Source organism: Nicotiana tabacum, chromosome 12 (assembly GCF_000715075.1).
Source record: "Nicotiana tabacum cultivar K326 chromosome 12, ASM71507v2, whole genome shotgun sequence".
NCBI classification, from domain to species: domain Eukaryota; kingdom Viridiplantae; phylum Streptophyta; class Magnoliopsida; order Solanales; family Solanaceae; genus Nicotiana; species Nicotiana tabacum.
The window spans coordinates 103,981,160-103,996,928 of NC_134091.1; positions in this window are offsets into that span (position 1 = coordinate 103,981,160).

Below are 15,769 nucleotides of genomic sequence, written 5' to 3' on the forward strand. Positions count from 1 at the left end.
AAGGGCAAACAACACAAATCAAATGTCGGGAATCCCGTGGTGCTAGTAAGTTTCTTGTTTTTCTTGTTGTTGCTGATTTTTGTGTTGTTCCAGCTCGTGTGGGAGGTTGTTTTAAGTGCTTTATGTTCTGTAAATACACCTTCAAGTTTTTAATATCAACCCTAGGTGATTTCAAGTCTTCTAAAGTAATTCTAGTGCCGAAAAACCCGAATTAATTGCTAGTTTCGCTTCCTTGTTCTTGTGGCAGAATTGAAGGGATATTTCGTAGAAAATTAAGGTCAAATTGGAGTTGTTCTTTCTGTTTAAAGGTAAGTAACCTCTTACTCTATATATATTTAAGATTATCCAAGTTGCAGCTAAGTCGTTGAAGCTAGAACTTGTGAAATATATATCGAAAAGCTTGGTAGTAATGTTGTTGGTTGGTGGACTGTTTTGGAGGCTCAATATGATTATTAATGATGTTGTTTGGGCTGTTTGGTGATTGTATTGACTTGTGTGAAGTCATATAAATAGGGGAGGTGCTGTCCGTTTCATCGTAAAATAGGTTGCAGTCGATACATAATAGTTACGACGCTTAAACGATAATGATAGTGTCATTTCTTTTATTGTAGACTAAGGAGTCGTGACATTTGCATAGCTTGAGGTTGGGCAGTATATACAAGGTATGTGAGGCTATCCCCTTCATTCTTTTGCACGACTCCAATTGTACATAATGTAATGAACGAGCTCCCAAAGATACTCTACTCTTAGAAGCTAGCAGTACTTACATTGCTGCCCTTCTTATTTTACGATTGATATTGATGTTACTTCTCTTATTCTTATATTATCAATGTTGTTGGTAGTTCCTGATTCTTATAAGATTCTTGATGAAGAGTTAATCCTAATAACGTGTACGAAGGATACCGACCTTACGTCACTCCGAAAGGTTCAAATTATGATTCCAACGAGTCCAGCATGCATCATATATATGTATCTATTTTACTCTACCGAGCCGCGCTATAGTCGGCCGGGTATGGCACCTATTGTGCAACCACTGATCAGTTGGGTTTTATCGAGCTCCACGTGGCCGGGTACGATTCTACCGAGCCCTATGATGGCCGGGTACGTTTTACCGAGCCTATTATGGCCGGGTACGATATGATGATGATGATGCCCACAAAGGCATATGTTTTAAACGTTTACGTATATATATATGTATGTATCATGTATTTCATGTCAGTAGCCCTCAAAGGTATCCAGATGTCACAGGTTGTATATTCCCTATCACTGTTTACATTATTGTTCTTACTTATGCTATTCTGCCTTACATACTCAGTACTTTATTCGTACTGACGTCCTTTTTATTTGTGGACGCTGCATGTCGTGCTGCAGGTCCTGATAGACGGGTAGACGCAGCTCCCCCATCACAGTAGGCTATCCGGTTCAGCGTTATTGGCAAGATCCTTTCTCCGGACTTGCCGTGGTCTTGGTATGCATTTTTGTTATAGACCTTATGGGTATGTCGGGGCCCTGTTCCGGCAATGTTGTAGCACTTATGTTCTTTTAGAGGCTCATAGACAGGTGTCGACTCATGGTAGCTCGTACCTTATATATAGTTTCTTGACAGTCTTGTCGTCCCATGTTATGTATGTTCATGACATTATCTTTCATTGTTGGATGTTCATGATCCATGTCTACCATTTATATTGATCTTGTCGGCCCTTAAAGATAATAAGGAAGGTTAGATAAAATGTACGTTGGTGCTCGGCAAGTATGGCCCGGGTGCTAGTCATGACCCTCCAGTTGGGTCGTGACAAACTTGGTATCAGAGCAAGTCTGTCCTAGGGGTTGTCTATGAGCCGTGTCTAGTAGAGTTTTGATTATGGATGTGTAGCGCGCCACATTTATAATCAGGAGGCTACGTGACATCTAGGGTTGTTACTTTCTTCCTGAATCTAGATCGTGCGTAGAGTTGAGTCATAAGTGTTCATATCTAATATTCACCTTGTTTTCTTTTAGCGATGCCTTCGACTAGGAAGAAAGAGATTAGTAAACGGCTTGATACAACTGTGGGAGAGGGTAACATTCAGGTGCCTCCAGCCAGAGCAGGCCAAAGTGAGCCTCAGAGTGAGATGCCGTCTCATACCTCTCTGTCTCCTCCAGAGGATATTAGGAGGCACCCAGTACATCCAGTTCCTCGGTCTGGCACTACAGACCACGATATGCGCAGTGCGGTGCAGTTGTTGAGTAGATTAGTAGGTGCTCAGGCTCAGAGGTAGAATACTGGTGCTACTGATAAACCGGTTAGTGCGAGAGTTCATGATTTTATTAATCTAGACCCTCCAGTGTTTACCGGATTAGACCCCAAGGAGGACCCACAAACATTTATTGATCAGATTCATCGTACATTGCGGGTTATGCATGCTAGTGATACGAAGGCAGTAGAGTTGGCTTCTTATCGGTTACAGGATTTAGCGGTTTTCTGGTATGATAGTTGGGAGAGATCTAGGGGTCCGAACGCTCCTCCAGCCATGTGGAAGGAATTTTCTGAGGCCTTTCTTCGTCACTACTTGCCAGTTGAGATACGACGAGCTAGAGCTGATAAGTTCTTGAACCTTCGACAGGGTAATATGAGTGTACGAGAGTATAGTATACAGTTTGATTCTTTAGCAAGGTATGCTCCCCATATGGTGGCCAAGATGAGTGATAGGGTGCATCTGTTCGTGAACGGGTTGGGACCACATCTGATAAATGAGTGCACAACAGCCTCCTTGGTAGAGGGCATGGATATTTCCCGTATTCAGGCTTATGCCTAGACCCTTCAGGATCATAAGTTATATGCTAAGCTCTCTAAATGTGAATTCTTGCTGAACTCAGTAGCATTCCTTGGCCATGTGATATCTGATGAGGTTATTAGTGTTGACACACAGAATATCGATGCAGTGAAGAATTGGCCGAGATCTACAACACCGTCAGAAGTCCGCAGCTTCCTGGGGCTAGCAAGATATTATAGGCAGTTTGTAGAATGGTTTTCCTCTATATCAGCACCATTGACTAAGTTAACACAGAAAACTAAGTTCCAGTGGTCTGATGCTTGTGAACATAGTTTTCAGGAGCTAAAGAATCGATTGACATCCGCGCCAGTGCTCACTCTCCCAGAAGGAACAGAAGGTTATGTGGTATATTGTGATGCCTCAGGTATAGGTTTGGGGTGCGTATTGATGCAACGTGGGAAGGTGATTGCTTATGCATCAAGACAATTGAAGAAGCATGAAAAGAATTACCCGACTCATGATTTGGAATTGGCTGCAGTAATATATGCTTTGAAGATATGGCGGCACTACTTATACGGCGTCCATGTTGACATCTACACAGATCACAAGAGTTTACAATACATCTTCAAGCAGAAGGAGTTGAATTTGAGGCAGCGTAGGTGTCTTGAATTACTGAAAGACTACGACATCGAGATATTGCACCATCCTGGTAAAGCCAATGTTGTGGCAGACGCTCTCAGCCGTAAGTGAATGGGAAGCTTAATACATATTGAGGCAGGTAGACAAGGGTTGACCAAAGAGCTTCACCAGCTGGCCAATATGAGAATCAGATTGTTGGACTCTGATGACGGAGGTGTTACTGTACAGAATACAGCAGAATCATCTTTGGTAGCCGAGGTAAAAGCACGGCAATATGAAGATCCTACCTTAGTAAGATTGAGAGAGGGAATTCAGCAGTGTAAGATTACAGCTTTCAAGATCGGAGGAGATGGGACACTGAGATACCAGGGCCGATTATGTGTGCCTAGTGTGGCAGGGTTGCGAGAGAAGATTATGATTGAGATTCATCAGTCCCGATATTCTATCCATCCTGGCTCGACAAAGATGTATCATGATGTTAAGGAGCAGTATTGGTGGGACAACATGAAGAAGTCTATTGCAGAATTTGTAGCTCAGTGTCCTAATTGTCAACAAGTAAAGATCGAGCATCAGAAACCCAGTGGATTGATTCAGAATATAGAGATTCCGACCTGGAAATGGGAGGTGATTAATATGGACTTCATTATTGGATTACCTCGCTCTTATCATAAGTTTGACTCCATTTGGGTGATAGTTGATCGACTTACAAAATCTGCCCATTTTCTACCAGTTAAGACAACTTACACGGCTGAAGATTATGCGAAGTTGTATATCAAGGAGATTGTTAGGCTTCATGGTGTGCCGGTATCTATTATATCAGACCGAGAAGCTCAATTTACGGCTAACTTTTGGAGGTCTTTTCAGAAGGGTTTAGGCACACAAGTAAATCTCAGCACTGCATTCCATCCGCAGACTGACGGACAGGCTGAACGTACCATCCAGACGCTGGAAGATATGCTACGAGCATGTGTTCTAGATTTTAAGGGGAATTGGGATGACCATCTGGCACTTATAGAATTTGCCTACAATAATAGCTATCATTCCAGTATTAAAATTGCCCCGTATGAGGCACTGTACGGGAGGAGATGTAGATCACCAGTTGGATGGTTCGAAGTCGGTGAGACAGAATTATATGGGCCAGATTTGATTCACCAAGCCATTGAGAAGGTGAAAGTGATACAAGAGCGACTGAGGACGGCACAAAGCAGGCAAAAGTCTTATTCCGACGTCCGACGTCGTGATATGGAATTTAAGGTTGGTGATTGGGTTTTCCTGAAGATCTCACCGATGAAGGGTGTTATGCGTTTTGGGAAGAAGGGTAAGTTGAGTCTGCGGTATATTGGGCCGTACAAAATTCTTCGACGAATTGGACAAGTTGCTTACGAGTTAGAATTGCCATCTGAATTGGAATTTGTCCACCCGGTATTCCATGTATCTATGTTGAGGAAATGTATTGGAGACCCTTCTCGGGTCGTCCCTATCAAAGATGTACAAGTTACAAAGGATCTATCATATGATGAACTGCCAGTGGCTATTTTAGATCGACAAGTCCGCAAGCTGAGAACAAAGGATGTAGCTTCCATGAAAGTATTATGGAGGAACAAGAATATAGAAGAAATGACATGGGAAGCAGAAGAGGAGATAAAGTCTAAATACCCTTACCTATTCCAGAGTGAAAATAACGAGGATACCGGGGGAAAGAAGGACGCATTATAAGGTGAAACGGCTCTATGAGATAAGCAATAGCTTGTGAATACTCTTTTTTTTAATACGAAATGGTGATATGCAGATAATGTACATATCCATAATGCTTTGTATAGTCTTGTATGGCTATAGGTTGGGTTTAACTGCTTGCAAGTTTGGCTAGTGTCCATTTTATAAGGGAAACTCAGCCGGAAATCTCTGTCGGAATCCACGATGAGTTAGACACCCCATAAACCCTTACATTCGAGGACGAATGTTCCTAAGGGGGAGAGGATGTTACAACCCAAATTCGCATATCATAGATCACGCCGTAAGGTAGTCGACATAAATCCAAGAAGAGATTATCTTTGAGATGATAAGAAGTTAATCCTATTGGTCTTAAACGATACAAGGGTGTATAAGAGTGGTTAACAAATATTAGAAGTTAAACGAACCAAGGATGTTGTAACCCGTATTTTCGGATAACACTAGAGGTGATTAACTGTCCCAAGAGGTCTTGTTTTAATATATTTGAATCATATAATATCCGCATCATAAGTCTTGAAGTCAAGCGAGTTATGAAACAAAAGTTGATAAAAGTTGTCGCAACTTAGGTTTATAATTTTACTTAAACATTAGGTCAAATGTTACTGCATTTTACTCCCAATATGCTTGGAATTATAGGGTGATCTACCTATAAAATTGAAGATCTATGAGTCTAGTTTCCAACGCATTAAACCGTTCGTCGATACGATCTCGGAATAGAGAGATATTCGCGTTTTCGCGAGAGTGCGCCAAGCTGCTCTCTATGGGGCCCACAAAGGCGGTTTAAGACATTTGGACATATATAAGATAACTCAACCCCGTTTTAAGTCATTATTTTTCAGTATATTCAGACCTTATAACCCTAAAAACATTCTCTCAAGGTTCTCTCATGATCCAAGACCCAAACAAAGGGCAAACAACACAAATCAAATGTCGGGAATCCCGTGGTGCTAGTAAGTTTCTTGTTTTTCTTGTTGTTGCTGATTTTTGTGTTGTTCCAGCTCGTGTGGGAGGTTGTTTTAAGTGCTTTATGTTCTGTAAATACACCTTCAAGTTTTTAATATCAACCCTAGGTGATTTCAAGTCTTCTAAAGTAATTCTAGTGCCGAAAAACCCGAATTAATTGCTAGTTTCGCTTCCTTGTTCTTGTGGCAGAATTGAAGGGATATTTCGTAGAAAATTAAGGTCAAATTGGAGTTGTTCTTTCTGTTTAAAGGTAAGTAACCTCTTACTCTATATATATTTAAGATTATCCAAGTTGCAGCTAAGTCGTTGAAGCTAGAACTTGTGAAATATATATCGAAAAGCTTGGTAGTAATGTTGTTGGTTGGTGGACTGTTTTGGAGGCTCAATATGATTATTAATGATGTTGTTTGGGCTGTTTGGTGATTGTATTGACTTGTGTGAAGTCATATAAATAGGGGAGGTGCTGTCCGTTTCATCGTAAAATAGGTTGCAGTCGATACATAATAGTTACGACGCTTAAACGATAATGATAGTGTCATTTCTTTTATTGTAGACTAAGGAGTCGTGACATTTGCATAGCTTGAGGTTGGGCAGTATATACAAGGTATGTGAGGCTATCCCCTTCATTCTTTTGCACGACTCCAATTGTACATAATGTAATGAACGAGCTCCCAAAGATACTCTACTCTTAGAAGCTAGCAGTACTTACATTGCTGCCCTTCTTATTTTACGATTGATATTGATGTTACTTCTCTTATTCTTATATTATCAATGTTGTTGGTAGTTCCTGATTCTTATAAGATTCTTGATGAAGAGTTAATCCTAATAACGTGTACGAAGGATACCGACCTTACGTCACTCCGAAAGGTTCAAATTATGATTCCAACGAGTCCAGCATGCATCATATATATGTATCTATTTTACTCTACCGAGCCGCGCTATAGTCGGCCGGGTATGGCACCTATTGTGCAACCACTGATCAGTTGGGTTTTATCGAGCTCCACGTGGCCGGGTACGATTCTACCGAGCCCTATGATGGCCGGGTACGTTTTACCGAGCCTATTATGGCCGGGTACGATATGATGATGATGATGCCCACAAAGGCATATGTTTTAAACGTTTACGTATATATATATGTATGTATCATGTATTTCATGTCAGTAGCCCTCAAAGGTATCCAGATGTCACAGGTTGTATATTCCCTATCACTGTTTACATTATTGTTCTTACTTATGCTATTCTGCCTTACATACTCAGTACTTTATTCGTACTGACGTCCTTTTTATTTGTGGACGCTGCATGTCGTGCTGCAGGTCCTGATAGACGGGTAGACGCAGCTCCCCCATCACAGTAGGCTATCCGGTTCAGCGTTATTGGCAAGATCCTTTCTCCGGACTTGCCGTGGTCTTGGTATGCATTTTTGTTATAGACCTTATGGGTATGTCGGGGCCCTGTTCCGGCAATGTTGTAGCACTTATGTTCTTTTAGAGGCTCATAGACAGGTGTCGACTCATGGTAGCTCGTACCTTATATATAGTTTCTTGACAGTCTTGTCGTCCCATGTTATGTATGTTCATGACATTATCTTTCATTGTTGGATGTTCATGATCCATGTCTACCATTTATATTGATCTTGTCGGCCCTTAAAGATAATAAGGAAGGTTAGATAAAATGTACGTTGGTGCTCGGCAAGTATGGCCCGGGTGCTAGTCATGACCCTCCAGTTGGGTCGTGACAGTTAGCACATGAATGCCCTCTCTAAGAGGCACCCGGCTGAATCACCTCTTTTTTATATCACATCTATACAAAGCATAAATCTTGAGTCTTCCCAAAGCTTGAACATGTATTGATAAGGCAAATTATAGCACACATTCCTCAAATTCGTTGCTCCAATCACTACTTATGTTCTCTTTCCTTAGCCGTAATAACCCACCAATATGCCGATAACCAGAAACCTCCCAAGTAAACAGCCATGCAATCCAGTCGTAGGCGGTGGGGCTCTCCCACTTAGCTTGGAGCTACAATTACATAGCCCTGGAGCCTACCAAGATTCGTTCTTCCTCATTGATATAATCTAAAGGTGCGACAATACCTTCCAATCTAAAGTCATGTAGTATCCTTCTTCATACCAAGCAACTCCTTTTCCGTCGTATCCAACCTTCCTCCGTACAGTGGCCAATATTTCCAAATTAATCCCGTAGACTTAGTCACTGTTCACCATGAACCCCAAATCACCCTAAACTTTTCTCAAGGCATGTAGCTATCCTACCACAGAACCCATATGATACTCTTCCAATCTCCCATTTTGGTCAAACCCTCCTCCTTTAAGCAATACTCGACTTCTATTTTCTTACATTTGGCCTTCCAGAAGTTTAACCACTGCAAGACACCTCCCACATGTCCTTCCTCATCCTTCGCTGCCCAGTAGTTGCCTTAAATCAAAATTCATCTCTGTAGCACCTGAACCAACAGATCGCCGCCAACTCTAAACCTCCCCGAAGATCATCTTCCTTGAGCCATCAACATTAGGATCACTGATTTGATTCTGAACCACAACACACTGCGACCTCTGACAGCCGCTTCCCCGGCACCATTTACAACACTCTTCCCCAAAGGCAAATTGAAGAAAACCATAACACTGACAAACTCAACACATTCAGCAAGGACAATGACACCACATCACAGATGAAGATTCCACTACACTCGAAAATACCAAGTCTCGTTACTCAATCAACCCCAAACCTGAACATTATTAGTCCGATTGTCTTTCTTCCGTTAAACATAAAATAATGAATCTCTGAACCATACACCGAGTAAAACCTCATTTTCAGTTATTCACTGCCTCAACGCATAGGCAAGCGCCCTACCATTACACAAATACTGTACGATAGCAACACACGAATCATCATAACAATCAATGCCAAATCTCAAAACCTTAGATAATGCTGATACTGAGCTTAAATGACAGAACGGCCTTCCACAAGGCGATGGTAATAGCCCAATCAATTACGCAAAAACATCCTGCACCACGTTTGTAGTACTATTATAATTCCTTGATTCCCAATTTATAACAAGCGCTTCACGTCGCATAAAATTGAATAGGAAGGAGATGAAGGCGTAAGCCTCAACGGAATCAAATCGCATAATAAGGAATCAAGAAGGGAAGTGCTCCTAACAACCTTGTAGCCTCTCGAAGATAAGTACAGACGTCTCCGTACCGATCCGCAAGATTCGCTCATGACTCGTGAGACTTAAGTGAACCTAGCGCTCTGATACCATGTTGTCACGACCCAAAATCCATTTAAAGGTCGTGATGGCACCGGACACCGCTGTCAGACAAGCCAAAGATAAATATTGGTTTGGTTCTCATTTTAATATTTTTGAAAAAACATATTTCCTTCAATTAAATAGTAAAAGATGGAATTTACAAAGTAATTAATAATATGTTTAACAATTTCAGCACAGAATAATCCATAATCACCCCAAAACTCGGTGTCACAAGTGCATGAGCATCAACTAGGAATGTAAAATAAAATACAGCATCTGTCCGGAATACAAATTTGGACAGGAGAAATATAAATACTCTGAAGGAGACTCTGCCGGCTGTGGATCGTAATATGGAATGCAGCTCACGTAAGTCCCCGCATGCATACACACCTCTGCTCTCATATGTACCTGCACAAAAATATGCAGCAAGTGTAGTATGAGTACGTAATTAACGTGTACCCAGTAAGTATCTAGCCTAACCCCGGAGGAATAGTGACGAGGGGTCAACATCGACACTTACTATTGGTTCAATAATATCATGTACATTAAAGAGGTAAGTAAATATGAGGCAGCGTAAATAAATGAGATCAACAAGTATAGATCATGTGGTACAAATACCCTCTTTTTACGAGGAACTCAAGCTTTCCATTAGAAATTCCCTTCTTAATCGGAGCATATATATGAATATAGCGGATCTCATGAGATAGACTTTTATAACCCAAATCGGGAAAACTTACAGATACTCTGGCTTCTTGCCAAATATTACACACGATTCCATAAGGATATGATATAGGAAATGCCGAGGCGTACGACCCGATCCAACATAAAATTTAAACTGTGCACTGTCGATGGTCGAACGACGCGAACCATATATGCATATATTAAACTACCGAGGCGAACGATCCACTCCCATGATAGTGTGGTACATAAATTTTGTCGAGGCGAATGACCCTATCCCATAAGAGTGAAATACATAATCCTGTCGAGGCTAACGACCCGATCCCATTAGAATAAGAAGCTTTGACGGGTCCTTGACCCCACTCACGAATAAACGTGTAAGTTGTAATTTCTTTTAACCAAAAACCCTTCAATGAAGTGTATATATATATATATATCACAGAAACATTGCGTAAGAGGAGTAAAGTTATTCTGCGACAAATCATAAACTCGTGAAGTCTCTACAATAGCAAGTCTAGTCTCAAGTAGAAATGTAAAATAGAGGAATTTAATAAGCAAGAAAATGCTCAAATAGTGTAGCTACATCATGATGTGAATCTACGCCTACAATAACATGAATGCAGCTACGTACGGGCTCTCGTCACCTCATGCGTACGGATCCCCCCACAACAAGTATCACACATCAATATACAACATATATGGGTAATTTTCCCTCACAGAGTTAGACATGAGACTTACCTTACTCCGAAGTTCCATAACCGGCTCCAACACCTCAAACCGATGCTTGTCGCTCCAAAACTGGTCAAACAATGTGCAATTCCATAAATATATGCTCTAATACTCATTATAATTCAATTTACAGCAATTTCCGACTCCGCTCGAAAAGACGATAAAATCACCCTCGGGCCCACGTGCCCGGATTCCGAAAATGTTTGAAGATAAACACTACCCATAGCATTGCAAACCAAAATATATAATTTATTCCCAATTCCATGTCCAATCTCGTGGTCAAATTCCAAAAATATCAATTTCTAGGTTTTTCTTTAAAAATCCCAAATTTCTACAAATTCTCATGTCTAAATCCATATATAATCCAAGTATTTAACTTGCAATGGAGGGGAATAACTTACCTTGGCATAGATGATGAAAACCCCTACTTGAAACTCTCCAAAATCGCCCAACCAAGTGATAAATGGGAGAAAAATGGGCCAAATCCCATTTTAAAGGAAATCTCACTGCCCAGCTCGAATTCTCGCACCTGCGGCCACTTGACCGCTTCTACGGTTCCGCAGGTGCGACAATTATTCTGCTTCTGCGGAGATTCCCCCAGTCGCTGCTTCCTTTTCTACGCCTTTCTTTCCGCAGGTGCGGTCTCGCTTCTGCGACGAGATAACCGCATCTGCGGTCTCAGCACTGGCCAACTAAAATTGCATCTGCGACCCTCATGGCCGCTTCTGAGGCTCCGCACCTGCGGCCAAAACCTCACAGGTGCGGTTACACCAGATACCAGCTGCCTCATCATTCCTTTTGTCCAAAAATTGATCCATTAACTATCCGGAATCCACTCGAGGCCCTCGAAACCTCAACCAAATATACCAACACGTTCCAAAACACATTACGAACTTAGTCAAGGCCTCAAATCATGCCCAACAATATCGAACTATGAATCACCCTCCAATTCAAACTTAATGAACTTTGAAATTCCAAACTTCTACAATCGATGCCAAAACCTATCAAATCACGTCCAATTGACCTCAAATTTTGCACACAAGTCATAATTGACATTATGGACCTACTCCAACTTCCGGAATTAGAATTAGACCCCGATATCAAAAAGTCCACTCCCCGTCAAGTTTCTTAAAATTATCCAAATTTTCAACTTTTGCCCAAATGGCCCCAAAATGAACTACGGACCTCCAAATCCAATTCCGGACGCGCTCCCAATACCAAAATCACCATATGGATCTATTCCCCGACCCGGAATCCCAAACGGACATCGATAACATTGAAATACACTTCAACCGTAATTTATGAAATTCTTCCAAAATGCCAACTTCTATAATAGGCGCCAAAACATTTCCAGGACATCCAAAACCAGCTCCGGGCATACGCCCAAGTCCAAAATCATCATACGAACCTGTTGGAACATTCAAATTCCGATTCCGAGGTCGTTTAATCGAAAATAATACTTTAGCCAATTCCTCCAACTTAAGGCTTCCAAAATTAGAATTTTCTTCCCAAATCGACTGCGAACTTCCCGAAATTAAATTCCGACCACGCGCACAAGTCATAATACCTGAAGTGAAGCTGCTCATGGCCTCAAACCGCTGAATGATGCACTAGAGATCAAAACGACCGGTCGGGTCATTACAAGTGCACCACCAATACAACATAATTGAGGTTAATCATACGAGGGAGTATGATCGCTATGATACTTTCATAATTGCACATAAAGTTAGGTAAGTGTATTACGCTCCTTATCCATTATGGCGGAATAAGTCCGATTGGTGAGTTATAATAATCAAAACTAAGCCTGTAGGTAGGGTGGAAGTCGAGAATGTGTTAGATGTTGCATATCAAAACGATATCTCCAGCGTTCACCAAATAGTGGACGATCAGTTAGAAAATAATTTGGAACATCCTGAACGCATATTGGAAGAAGTTGATATAAATGAAGTAACAATTATAGAAAATGAGGACGAAGAATCAACTGATGAAATTCAAACAACTAAGGACGAGGAATTATCGGACGAGGTACAATATGTCGACGAGCATTAAAAAGTTGGTTTTTTAAAGCACTCTTGTTTTATGACTAGTTTCTTATATATTTCAATCTAAATATGTATTAAATAATGCAGATGGAAGGCAAGGGTCAAGGTAACAATAACCCTACTAGTTCTCGGGGTCGAGAAAAGGCTAGGAAGGGAAAGAGGAGGGTAGAATCTGGGGATAATAATACTCCTTTTCCATCCTCTTTAGAGATGCCTATGTCTTATCCTCCACCACATGGCTATACTGAGCTGCCACAGCATCACGAGGCCTACACCTTCATCCAGACACCAGGTCTTCCATCATAGGGTCATAGGACTATACGTCCGACATACAGTCCAGCTGCCTCACAACCACATGGATCGCAGCCATCTGCATCACAGCCACGTGGATCACATCCCTACATATCACAGCCACGTGGATCACATCCCTACATATCACAACCACATGGATTACATCCATCCATTTCACAGCCACTCGGGTCACAACCATCAGTATCACAGCCACATGGATCACATCCAGCTATGTTGCAATCACAGCGATCACAACCATCTTCATCATCGACTCCATCCATTTCAGGCCTTCGCCTGCGAGACCTTAGTTCTGAGCCCCCTACACCGTCTACATATGCCTCTGATACACATGATGAGGATGATGATCCAAAGGCAGTGCATTATGATCGCTATGGTAGGATCATCATAGTCCCTGAGGGTGACGGGTAAGAGTTATTTGTTATTTTTGAGTTTATTGTTTTATAATGTTTTTACTAATATATTCATGTGTTTTTATTGTTAAATTACAGGTTCAGGCCGGGTAAGCAGACTACGAAGATAATCACCAATGCGATAAAAAAACTTTATGATGGCCCTTATGCGACTTGGACTGATTTCCCATTCTCACTGAAGGAGCAAATTTTCAATCAGTTTAAGGTATAAATGTTCTCTTAAGCTGTTTAATAATTTATATTTATGATGTTTCCATCTAATATTAAACTTTTGAAATGCAGAGCAAGTATGTATGGGAAGACCGCTATAACGAGAAAGTGGATGCAAATTTTCATAATAAGGCCCGCAAGAGATTGGCATATCATTTCTCAGATGGTAGAAAGAAGAGCAAGAGGACTGACTGTGTCTGCAGCATTTATGGGATGATTTGTTAAGGCAATGGTAGACCGAAGATTTCTTACAAAGAACTAGAGAAGCGAAAAAGGAAAGAAAGCTCGCTCATCCGAGAAAGGAGGATCCTTGCACACTGGGGGTGCTATCAACATCGGGACAATAAAAAGAAGATTGGTAATTGCATAAACTATTTTACTTTTCTAATTATATCAATTCTATTTATTAACTAAATTAATTTAATTTCAGAAAAAGAAGTATGGGCGTCCAATGAGCCATGATGAGCTATTCAAGGAGATGCATATTTTAAAGAAGAAGAAAGAGGGGGATGGAGAAAGGTAGGTCGAGGACCGGGCATATACTGCATATGTAAGCTTTCAATTTTCTTTAAGTGTTATAATTTACTTTTATAAGAATTTTTAAATACTAATTTAATTTGAAATAATGTAGGGTCGCTACCAAAGTAACGTGGAGGAATTCATTTGTAGTCAGCCAACTGGTGAATCGGGCGAGCCAACCCAACCTTCGGACGAGACTGTTGCCGGTCCAAAAAGGGGGAAGGTATACGAGTTTCCCGCGAAAGAATTCCATCGCTATAGGTGTGGAATGCAAGGAATAGGGACTTCCTCACAGGGCGAGGAACTTAATATGGTGAGCCTCTCGACTATGCGGGAGACAGTGACAAAGCTTACATCCGAGCTAGAAGCGGCTAAGGAAAGAGAAAGGCTTAGAGATGCTCAATTCCTTGGTATACAAGCTCAGATCAGAACTCTCCTTTCTACTGGAGCTTTTCCGTTGCCCCGGTCTCGTGAGTCATCGCCAGAGGCTCGACCTCCACATGATCGTTCCTCCCATCCTCCCCATGATCAATCTTCCCGTCCTCCACAAGGCCATTTTCTCTATACCGTCTTGTAGATGAAAGTTCATCAGATGGTGATGATGTTGTAGAAAATACCCCTTGACCAATACTTTGATATACTTTGAACTAGATAAATATAACTAGTTTTGAATTAGATTGAACAATTTTGAACTTGTTGTAATTAGCTTTTGCTTGATTTTGGATTGTGATGTTCAATTAAACTTTAATTTGTTAGTTTTAAAGTATTAATTGGATGTTTGGTTATTGTTGTTGTTGTTGTTGGATGTTAGGTTGGATTTGTGGTGAATTAAGGGTTGTATGTGGTGAATTGGTGGTATTGGTATGCTGTTTTTATTTGACAGGTGATGTAGCAAAACAGGCATTTTCTGCATAAATTAGACCCAGAAAACCGACCAACATTAGTCGGTAACTAATAAAAAAAATTTAAATTGCATATTATCAACCAATGTTGGTCGGTTAATATACAATGAATTCCCAGAAATTCAATATTACCGACCAAAGTTGGTCGGTTAGTTGCTTGCCCTATCCAGATTACCGACCAAAGTTGGTCGATTTTTTTAAATTTTAATTATTTATAAAAATATATATTTTCCAGTACCGACCAAAGTTGGTCTGTATTTTTAAATTTTATTTATTTATAAAAAAATATATTTTCCAATACCGACCAAAATTGGTCGGTAAGCAAAATTAATAAATTTAAAACACCGGCCAACTTTGATCGGGAAAATTAAATTATTAAAATAATATTTCGACCAACGTTAGTCGGTAAGTCAATTAAATTGTCAGATGGTCGTCTAGAGCATACCGACTAATGTTGGTCGGTAATTTCTGACCGACATTGGTCGGTATTCTCTTCTGCCTATCAAAATACCGACCACACGTTATTGGTCGCATTTTGGATGGTTATTGGCCATTACCGACCTACTTTGGTTGGTTTTTCCCGGATTTCTAGCAGTGATTTATCATGAATTGGC